The following is a 9,598-nucleotide window of genomic DNA, read 5'->3' as shown; positions in this document are numbered from 1 at the left end:
TCATCTCATATTTTTTTTATAGTCTTCTTTGTAAGATATTGTGCACATCTGGAGGGGAAAAGCCCAGTCCAAGAAAACTGGGGGTGGTTAAGATCCAAGAATAGAGTTATTGTCGCTGAGCACAAATGAGTGGTTCTTTGGAATAGGCTTTCCTTTGCTGTATAATAATTCATTATTCGCTAAGGGTAGAGTACAACGTTGCTGTTCTGGAATGCATCGCATAGATGACTCCAGGAGTTGGTGTCTGCATGCTTCCAGCCATAAATGGTTACAGATGCGTTCTTAGGGTTCTGTAGATTGCACTCCAAAAAGAGATGACTTGACTTGTCTTTCACTCTTTGTACAGTTGCAGGAGTTTGAAACTTATGAGTGCCTGGCTCCCCTACAACAGACTTTGACCTACAGGCCTGTGTATTTATACTGCACCTGAATCTTGACCCAATCGAAGCCGAAGGATGAACTTGGCACATGTTCCTTCCAATCGTGCATCACTTTTGCAAATGGCTGACATGACTCCACAGTATTTCTCTATCATTCCAGTGTATGCTATAGTCTGTGCATGTTCCATTCCATGTATGTTCTATTCCATGCTTGCTCTGCTCAATGCATGTTCTACCCCATCCATGTTCCCCCCATGCATGCCCCATTCTCATGCATGTTCTAGACCATGAGTTGTCCATTATGTATGCCTCATTTCTTGCACCTTCCATTCAGAGCATGTTCTAATTGAGTGCATGTTCATGCATCTTCCACCTCGTGGCATGTCCTAGCTCAAGGCATGGTTTCCCAAGGCTTCTTTTGATATGCCATCCAGGAGAAAGCTTCTTTCCAGCAAGAAATAGAAGCAGTCATGGAATCAGATATTCTCTCCAAGTACCTACAACAGAGATGCCAAGATTGATATACTTGAACGAAACACTTCTAGAAACAAATCCAGACATAAGCTGACAGTGGGTTTGCAAAGGGGTCCAGAATTGACCTTGCACTCACTTCAGGTTGCTGAGGAGACAACATCCTTAAGTTATGGGAGGAGGCAACTAATTGATCAGTAATCTTCAAATGCTTATCCTCAGTCTCCCCAAAGGAAAAGGCCCCTTCACCTGCCCTCCTGTTCTAGCTCTTTATCCCGTCCTCTGAAAATACTGATTTTGGAGCTAGGGGACGGTTCCATGGGTGAAGTATGACAACACAAGCAAAGGAACCTGAGTCCAGACCTCCAGAACCCACATCGAGCTGGACACTGGGCATGGTGGGATGGATAAGCAGGTAAAGGTGCTGGCTACAAAGTCTGACCTGACTTCTGTCTCCAGGACTCACAGGGTAGAAGGACAGAATCTACTCCTGCAAGTTGCTCTGACTTTCATTCATATACCATGGCATGCTCATATACACACACAGAGAATAAATGAATAAATAAATAAATAAATAAATAAATAAATAAATAAATGAAGAGTGTGATTTTTCAAAGGGTCATAGTAGTGCGTACCTGTGATCCCAGCTCTCCTATGGCAAGACAAAAGCTGGAGATGGGAGAGTCCCCGGAAGCTTGCTGGCCAGTTACCCTGGCATTCACAGCAGTAAGTCACATGAGACCTTGCCTCAAACAAGGTAGAAGCTAAGAAATAACATTTTTGTATGCACACATACATACATACATACATATACATAACCATACACACACACATGCACAGACATACACATACACACAATCACTAAACCACTTGCTCAGATGCCCCATTCAGTCATTACGCTCTCTCTCTTTCATGGTGGAATGGCCTCGATTAACTACATTCAGCAAACATTAACCAAGGTAAGCCACTCCACAGTTTGATGATCAAAGCATGCGACTGGTGAAGTTAAGGTTCATGGACAGCTATGTGGGATCATGGCATGTCACAACATGCAATGTCCATGTATGTAAGATATGTATATGTATATACATATACATAAACATACACAAATACATATATACATTGTTGAGTAGGTGTGGATATATACAGTTATATATAGTTATATAAGTCTGTGTAAAATGCCATTATGCTTTCTGGGTCAGAACAATAGTCACATGGCCACTTCTACATCAGTCACTGGATGGACTTATATAACTGAGTCAGACAATCATAAGCACTTACTGAAACCGAGCCTGCTGCTGTCTAATTAAAACTAAGTTTCTTATTGTCAAAGAAGACACGAGGATAGCAGCTGTGTACATAAACAGGGTCTTGCACAAGCATCGTTGCTTACTGTGCGTTTGATATGGGGCAGCGGAGGGAAAGGACCAGATGGAAGTGTTTGCCTTCGAGTCCCTCTTCCTGGCACATTAGCGTAGCTCCACCAGGCCCTGCAAGGTAAGGAAACCCTAGTCTGTGAGCTTGCTTCCCTGTCCACTCTCTCCCATGACCTTCCTTACTCATTCTTCCAAATGTGTTTGCCCCCATTGCCTGGGCTATGCCCCTGTGTCATGTCCTAGAGCCCTAGACTCTATATCACTTCTCTACCTTCAGTAGAGAACAGGTTTAACAACAAGCCAGAAATATAAAGAAGCTACCCACCCCCCACACACCCCCACCCCCACCCCCACCCCCCATATCCAGAGGCAGCTCTTATTTATATCCTCCTTGGTTCTGAGAGCCTACCACTTTCACAAAATTCTACTAGTTGTCACAAAACAGTGATATGAAGTGTAGGATGCAGATATAGAAGAGACTGGATGGTTTATTCAAAACTCTCAACTCAGACCATGGAAGCAGCTTCTTACTGAGCACTCTGTGAGGCAAGGCTTGCCCTGAGGACTGCGTGCAAGTGACTCACGTGCAGGAGGCTGAACCATTTGCTCCCAGCCGATGCTTTCTCAGTCATTGTTATAGATAAGAAAGCTGCAACTCTAAAGGATGTGTGGTTTAAGCTCACCCAGCTAGACAGTCACAGGTAGTGTTTAAAGCTATCCCTAAGTCCTAAAGTTGCTGCCACCATGATGCTGCAGGAATTTGAGCCCAAACCTCCTAACACCCAGCTTCGTCCCCTGGATGTTCATCCCCATCAATGTTAGAAGCTGAATTTGTTCTGTGTGAGTTCTCCATACAGCTCACAGCCGACCTAGTTGAACAAGGCAGAGCTGGGATTCAGTGAGAAAATATTGAACAAATTAGGCAGTTCCTTTCCTCCTCTCGAGAGTAGAGAGCAGAGATAGTTGATCCCTGTCAAGCTTAAAGAAAGGGGACCCTTGGGAAGACAGATCATTGGCACTTCATCTTCTTGTCCCTTTTAAGCCACACACTACATGTGAGTCTGTGAACTAAGCAAAACCAGACAGTTGCCGATTTTACGTAGTCTGTACCTCGGAAATAGCTTAATGAACGACTTTTCTAGAAAACATCGGACTCTTAAGCTCCCCACAAAATTGGAGCTCTCTGGGAGAAAGATTTTAAAAAGTCACTAAAACGTCTGAAGTGACCCCGAATGAAGTTTGTCCTCCCCACTTGCCTCTTCAGCACCATTTTACCCTTGTCAGCTTCCACTCTGAAACCAGCAGAGGCTGTCTGTGAGAAGGTGTGGCCTACAGGAGTGGTCCTTGCTTGTTTCTGGCACATGGAAAGAATTAAGCCTAGAGAAGAAAGTGTAGAGAGCCGTTTCTTTCTTTGGAGCATCCTTGTTCCTTGGCTGTTTCTTTCTGTGGAGCATCCTTGTTCCTGTTGTTATCGTTGAGCTATAGATACTTAGGTTTTTAAACAGGGTCAGCACATGACTGAATCCTTTCTCCGGGTATTTCTCTTCCTGCAAGGATGAGGTTTCAAAAACCCAAACCTGCTACCCAATCGATGCCACTGAAGCCTGTAGCTTCCTGGGTCTGGCCCCAGGAGACAGCAGATGTGTATTCATCGACATAACCACATAAACAACCCAAAAAGCTACAAAGATGTAAGTCAGGTGGTCTCAGAGACTGGAGTCTCAGATGGCCCAAAGGACTACGTAAAATAAATAAAAACAATGTAATTTTTGCCTTCATTTGCTTTTATTAAGACACCAACACACACACACACACACACACACACACACACACACACACCACTACCATCAGCAACTATAACAACACCCTGACAGTATCATTTGAAAACGTGTGACATAAACATCATTATGTATAATATAAAGTACATCCATGAAAGTGAAGATATGGGAGGTCTTTTCAATTCTCAGCCCAAATTTCCTCCCTGTGAGATCAATTGTTGATAAACTAGAGAATTGTCAGTTCCTTTTATGTAAACACAACACACTCGTGTCTCCACCTCCTTTCCTACGCTCCTTACAAGCTCATCTTCCCCGGTATCACCTGCATCCCACGCTTCTATAATTAGTACAAAGACCTGTAGCTACCTCGTACCAGTAAGCATAAAGGAAAAAAACAAATATTAACCCGGGGTTGCCCCAAGCTTGGTGCTTAAAAATAACAAATAAATAACTTGATATCTCAATCCAAAATTATGACTGCTAGTGCAACAAGAAACTTCCAGAATCTTTATGACTCTAGAAAATTCCAAGAAAGCCATCAGCCAACTGTTACTGAAGACTGTTAAAAAATACCTTACATAAGACCTCTGGGCCTTAGTCACTCACAACTTTTGACCATAATTCTATGATATGCATAATTGTGGCTATGTTCTTAACAGTTATAAGATGTATACAGATATACTTTTCAGTTTTTTTGGAGGGGTTGGTTGGTTGGTTGGTCTTTATATGGTTGGTTGGAATTTTTATTTTTGTTTTTGTTTTGTAATGCTGGGATTCAAATCCAAGTCCTTGTGAACACTCCTCCACTGGGCCACAGCACTAAGCCACAGTCCTAACCACAGGTGTGTGTGTGTGTGTGTGTGTCTGTGTGTGTGTGTGTGTGTGGTGTGTGCTTGTGTGTGTTGTATGTGTGTATGGTGTGCGTTGTATGTGTGTGTGTTGTATGTGTGTGTTATATGTGTGTGTGTTGTATGTATGTGTGGTGTGTGTTGTATGTATGTGTGGTATGTGTGTGTGTGTGTGGTGTGTGGTATGTGTGTGTTGTATGTATGTTGTGGGGGGCAGGTGTGAAGTATTGAACATATTGGGACTATGGAAGCAATTCAGAGAGCTGAAGCTCTACTGGGCTGCTAAACTGCTGTGAGGCCCTCACCTTGATGACTCAGTCCACTAACCTGTACCTTGATGTAGAGGTCGATTGCCATTGCAATCCTACACTCCATCTCCTCGGCCTCCTTCCATGCCTGTACAGTGATGATACTGATGCACAGTGATTGTACCGGAAAGCAATAGCCCCTCACTCATTACCTCTGCGCATCCCACCTGTGGCGGCCAAACCTGGCTGTTGATGGGATCTGGAATCAGGTAGGAGATAAGGAGCCAGGGTGTCTGGGAGAGGTATAACTGAGGTGGGAAGACCACCCCAGCCTGGACATTCCAGGGGTTTGAATCCCAGACTGAATAAAAGGGAGTACACCAGTGAAACACCAGTGTGCGTGTGTGTGTGTGTGTGTGTGTGTGTGTGTGTGTGTGTGACCAGCTGCTTCACACTCCTGTCCTATGAGCTGTGATCTCAAGCTGAGTCAAAATAAACTCTTCCTCCCTCCCTGAAGCCGTTTTTTGACAAGTATTTGTTACAGCGACACGAAAGAGTAACTCCCACGTTATCTTCTGTTTGTCAAGCCACAAGCCTCCATCTTTTCTATAAGGAAGTAAGAACTGTACCACTTCCACCCCAGACTGTGAGGGCACAGAAGACGATGCAGAAGTCTACAGAAGGAACGGGAAGGGAAAGGACTGGGGGGAGGAAACTCAGATTCTAGTTTAGGGAATCAGTGTGACAGGAAGCGACAAAGGGGAGGGGCAGCTTTAATAACAAACCTGATATACTGGCAGGTCTCTAAAACATGGGAGCATCTGCTCATGTCTCCATCTCCAGTGGGTTGAGGAGCCTCCCAAACACTCCTCCTTCCTTGGAGGAGAGGCTGAGAGAAGTTGCTTTTTCATGGATGTGCAGTCCTTTGATTTTTGCCTTTCAACTGCCAGATAACAGCCACCCGTGAAGGAATGTGCCTACTTCATCATGCTAATCCCAGGTCAAATGGAGGGAGATAGACAGACTCTCATCCTTGTACTGCTCGGGTCCTATCTATGGTGGATCATTGCAAAATCTCCAGATGAAGGACAGAGAAAGAAAAAGGGAAGAGGAGAGGAGCGGAGGGGAGGGAGGGAGGGAGAAGGAGAGAAGAGAGGAGAAGGAAGGGGAGAAAATGAGGGGGGGGGAGAGGAGAAGGAGGAAAAGGAAGGAGAGAATAAAGAGCCTACCCTGACCATAGACAGAAATAACCCCAGACAAGTCCATCTCTTAATCAAGAGAAGTTTCTTGCAGGTAGTTGTATGCACCACCATTTATGTAGATGATCATAAAACCAGAAACAGTGGGATTCAGGGTCATAGCATTCCACCACTCCTCACACCCTTTCCCTACCCTCTCCCCCACAGCACCAGGAGAATGTTCTCAAAGGCGGATTTCTACTCCACAAGCCACAGCACTTCTACCATAGGAAAACCATTCTACAACCCTGAGAGAAGGTATGGGCTCGCAGCCTAGTGCTTCCAGCAAGCAGGAAGACCTAACACTATGAGGGTGGAGCAGTTGCAGCATCTCTTTATGGAAGTCCTATCTGGATCCTTGAAGATGCTATTTCTGTGCCTGGTGCACAGACTCTGTGATGGAGAATCTCATTACAGAGAGTCTGTTTCTCCAGAACAACTACACCACTTTGCCAGCTGCTTTGCAAGCTGGGGTTTTTTGGTTGGTTTGGTTTGATTTCATTTGTTTTGGTTTTTTTGTTTGGTTTGGTTTGGTTTTTTTTGGTTTTGTTGTTGTTGTTGTTGTTGTTGTTGTTTTGTTTTTTCTTTTGAATCTTGGCTCAGAAGACAGCCAAAGAGCATAACATCACCCTCTTAACACAAAGATGTTCTGGTCTCAATCTCACTCTCGTTGGTTGCCAGCCCAACCTCCTTTATGTAAGAGGCAACCTCACTGGGTGTGGTAGGCATGCCTGGGCAGGAGACAAACTGCACATTTCTTTTTGGGGATCAGCCTTTGGGGGTAACTTTTGTGTAGTGTCATCATGTGCCCACTGTCCCTGGTCTCAAGAGGAAAGCTGAGGCTCTCAAAAAGAGGAGCCCTGACCACAGGCTGATGTGGAATGACAGTCAAGTCTGGATGCCTGCTTAGGCTGGAGGCGGAGGCGGAGGCGGAGGCGGAGGCGGAGGCGGAGGCGGAGGCGGGGGCGGGGGCGGCGGAGCTCGGCGATCAGCTGGGTGCTCACCTACCATGGGTTCCAAGCCCAGGAGCACAGGCACACAAAGGTCGGTTGGAAGGAGGCCAGAGCCAGCTGTAGATTGTGCCAGTCAGGCGGGCCTTCCAGAGTGGCTCTTCGGTCCATCAGAGGAAATTGGGGTGCTGACTGACAAGAACACTTCAGGCAGGAGCACCTCACGAAACAGATCAGGGTGCTGCTCAAATGTGGTCCAGAAGGCACTCTGTCCAGTCAGCAACCCTAGAAGACACGCTTCAAGCAAACAGGTGGCTTCTCCAGGAATGAACCGCTTCTACAAAAGATCTCGAGTCTAAAAACATGTAGCTAGCTCTACAGAGAATAGTTACTATCATTCTTACAGTGGTTTTGAGATGATAATTGTATTTTCCTTTTCCCTTTCCTCCTTCCAACCCCTTCCTTTGCTCTCGTTCAACACATAACCTCTGTTTCTTTAACTTTTGTTACATACGCATATATGCTTATGCATAGTCATATTCCTAAGTATTTAACAACAGCCTGCCCGGCTAGTACAATGTACAGGTTTTCAGTGCTGACTGTTTAGTATGAGATAACCAGGCAACTAAGGAACGAGCGAGAGAAATAGTCTCCCTCGCGGAAGAGCACATCAGGGATGTACTTTTAGAAAGAAAAATGTCTATGCTTTGGAGAAAGTCTGTGGCTGAACCTGCTAACTGTTCTCCCTGAGCCTCCTTCCCAAACATGCAGGAACCCAAGTGTTTGCAGACATGAAAGAATTGTTTTCTTCAGGATGGCATTTGATTGTAAAGTTAGATTATAATTTAATTGGTTTTCCTCTATGGTATTTTTCTTATATTAAATAAAACATCATAAAAATATATAAACAGTCACCCCCCCAAAAAAATAAATACAAAGAAAATTAAATTCATGCACAATTCTAAAATTGAATGAGCGCTGTTAATCTGTTTTATTAAAATCCTCAATCTTTTTGTTTATATATATCGATCTGTGTGTGTGTGTGTGTGTGTGTGTATATATATATATATATATATATATATATATATATATATAATTTTGGAAAATTAGGATCACTCTAACACAGTCTTCCGATCTGTTTCCCCTCATGAAAATCTTAAATATTTTTGAAACCATGTGTATAAAAGTACTACATAATTGCCAATCCTTCAACAGTGACAGTCTAAGGCTAGCCCACTTAGTAGAAGAATATATGGCTTTTTAATGCAGTATCAAGCCATTTGTATTTAATGCAACCCATTTAATGCACTTCTCCATTTTTTCTCAAGTTCAGACACTTTAAGTGCAGCCAATTAGATTTAAAAGGGAAAAAAAGGCTAAAGCGAAGACAATCGGGGAAGATTTATGGGTGATCTGAATTACTAAGGAAACCTGAGACGCCTGTGCTTTTCTGAACAACCACTTATACCAGCAATAAGGTAGAGTCGGCCTTCTGTGAACAGGAGATTGCTCCGTTTATATACTTCTGGGTGAATCTCGAGCTAAGACGGCGCTGTGCCCTCAAACGCATCAGAAACCTTCTACTGCAACAGGCGCCCTTTGTTACCCTCAGAGCGCCTGGTCGTCTAGAACAATCTAAACTCCCTAACAGGTAGTGTTTCGAGTGTCGGTTTTCAGACTGGTTGTTCGAAGCTTTTAGAAGACACACTCCCCACGGCAAAAGTTCTAGATGGTGAGTAGCTGTCTGGGAACTCCAGCAGCACAAGCTCTAGCGAGCAGAAGCAACCACGCAAGAACCTAACATGGTGCGGAGAATAAGTGAATCCAAAGCAGATTGATGTGATCAGTGGCTGGCTTCCCCAACCTTCACAACTGCCAGGCAGAGAGAGAAGGAAGGCTCCAGGGCTCCCAGAAACCCAGATGCTTCCTCTGGCCCTTCACAGAGTCAACCTTGCTTGGTTACATATGTGTTTTGTCTGTTTGTTTGTTTTGAATGGATTAAGTTGATTTAAAGTCTTCCAGTAACATTAATGGTTCTCTCCTGTGATCTCTAGAACAGTTCTCTTTCTATGATGATGAATTTACAGAGTTACTGTCTGATTTTAATAAATCACTTGTGTTTGCAGCAATTCCCAATAACAGATAAAAATATTCCTAAGCAAAGTATAAGGATTAAAAAGTTTAGGCAAGAGCTACCGCCCGAATAAGTGCTTCTGCATACACGGCAAATCACATTTTTGCTTATCCAATAACTTATCATTATAAATGTTACAGGAATAAAAGTTTAAATACTTTTTTTTTTTTTTTTT

At 43.9% G+C, this 9,598-nt stretch overlaps 1 long non-coding RNA gene across 1 annotated transcript in view; it reads right to left on the bottom strand.

Annotated features, from left to right (window-relative positions):
- Nucleotides 1–745: 745 nt before the first annotated feature.
- Nucleotides 746–9,598, bottom strand: part of LOC115065008 — an 18,268-nt gene continuing 9,415 nt past the window's right edge. Inside the window, exon 2 of the long non-coding RNA XR_003844819.1 lies at nucleotides 746–877. This is a non-coding gene — a long non-coding RNA (uncharacterized LOC115065008). The remainder of the gene's footprint in view (nucleotides 878–9,598) is intronic.

Source organism: Mus pahari, chromosome 11, assembly GCF_900095145.1.
Source record: "Mus pahari chromosome 11, PAHARI_EIJ_v1.1, whole genome shotgun sequence".
In the NCBI taxonomy this organism is placed as follows: domain Eukaryota; kingdom Metazoa; phylum Chordata; class Mammalia; order Rodentia; family Muridae; genus Mus; species Mus pahari.
This window is presented reverse-complemented; position numbering and strand designations above follow the sequence as displayed.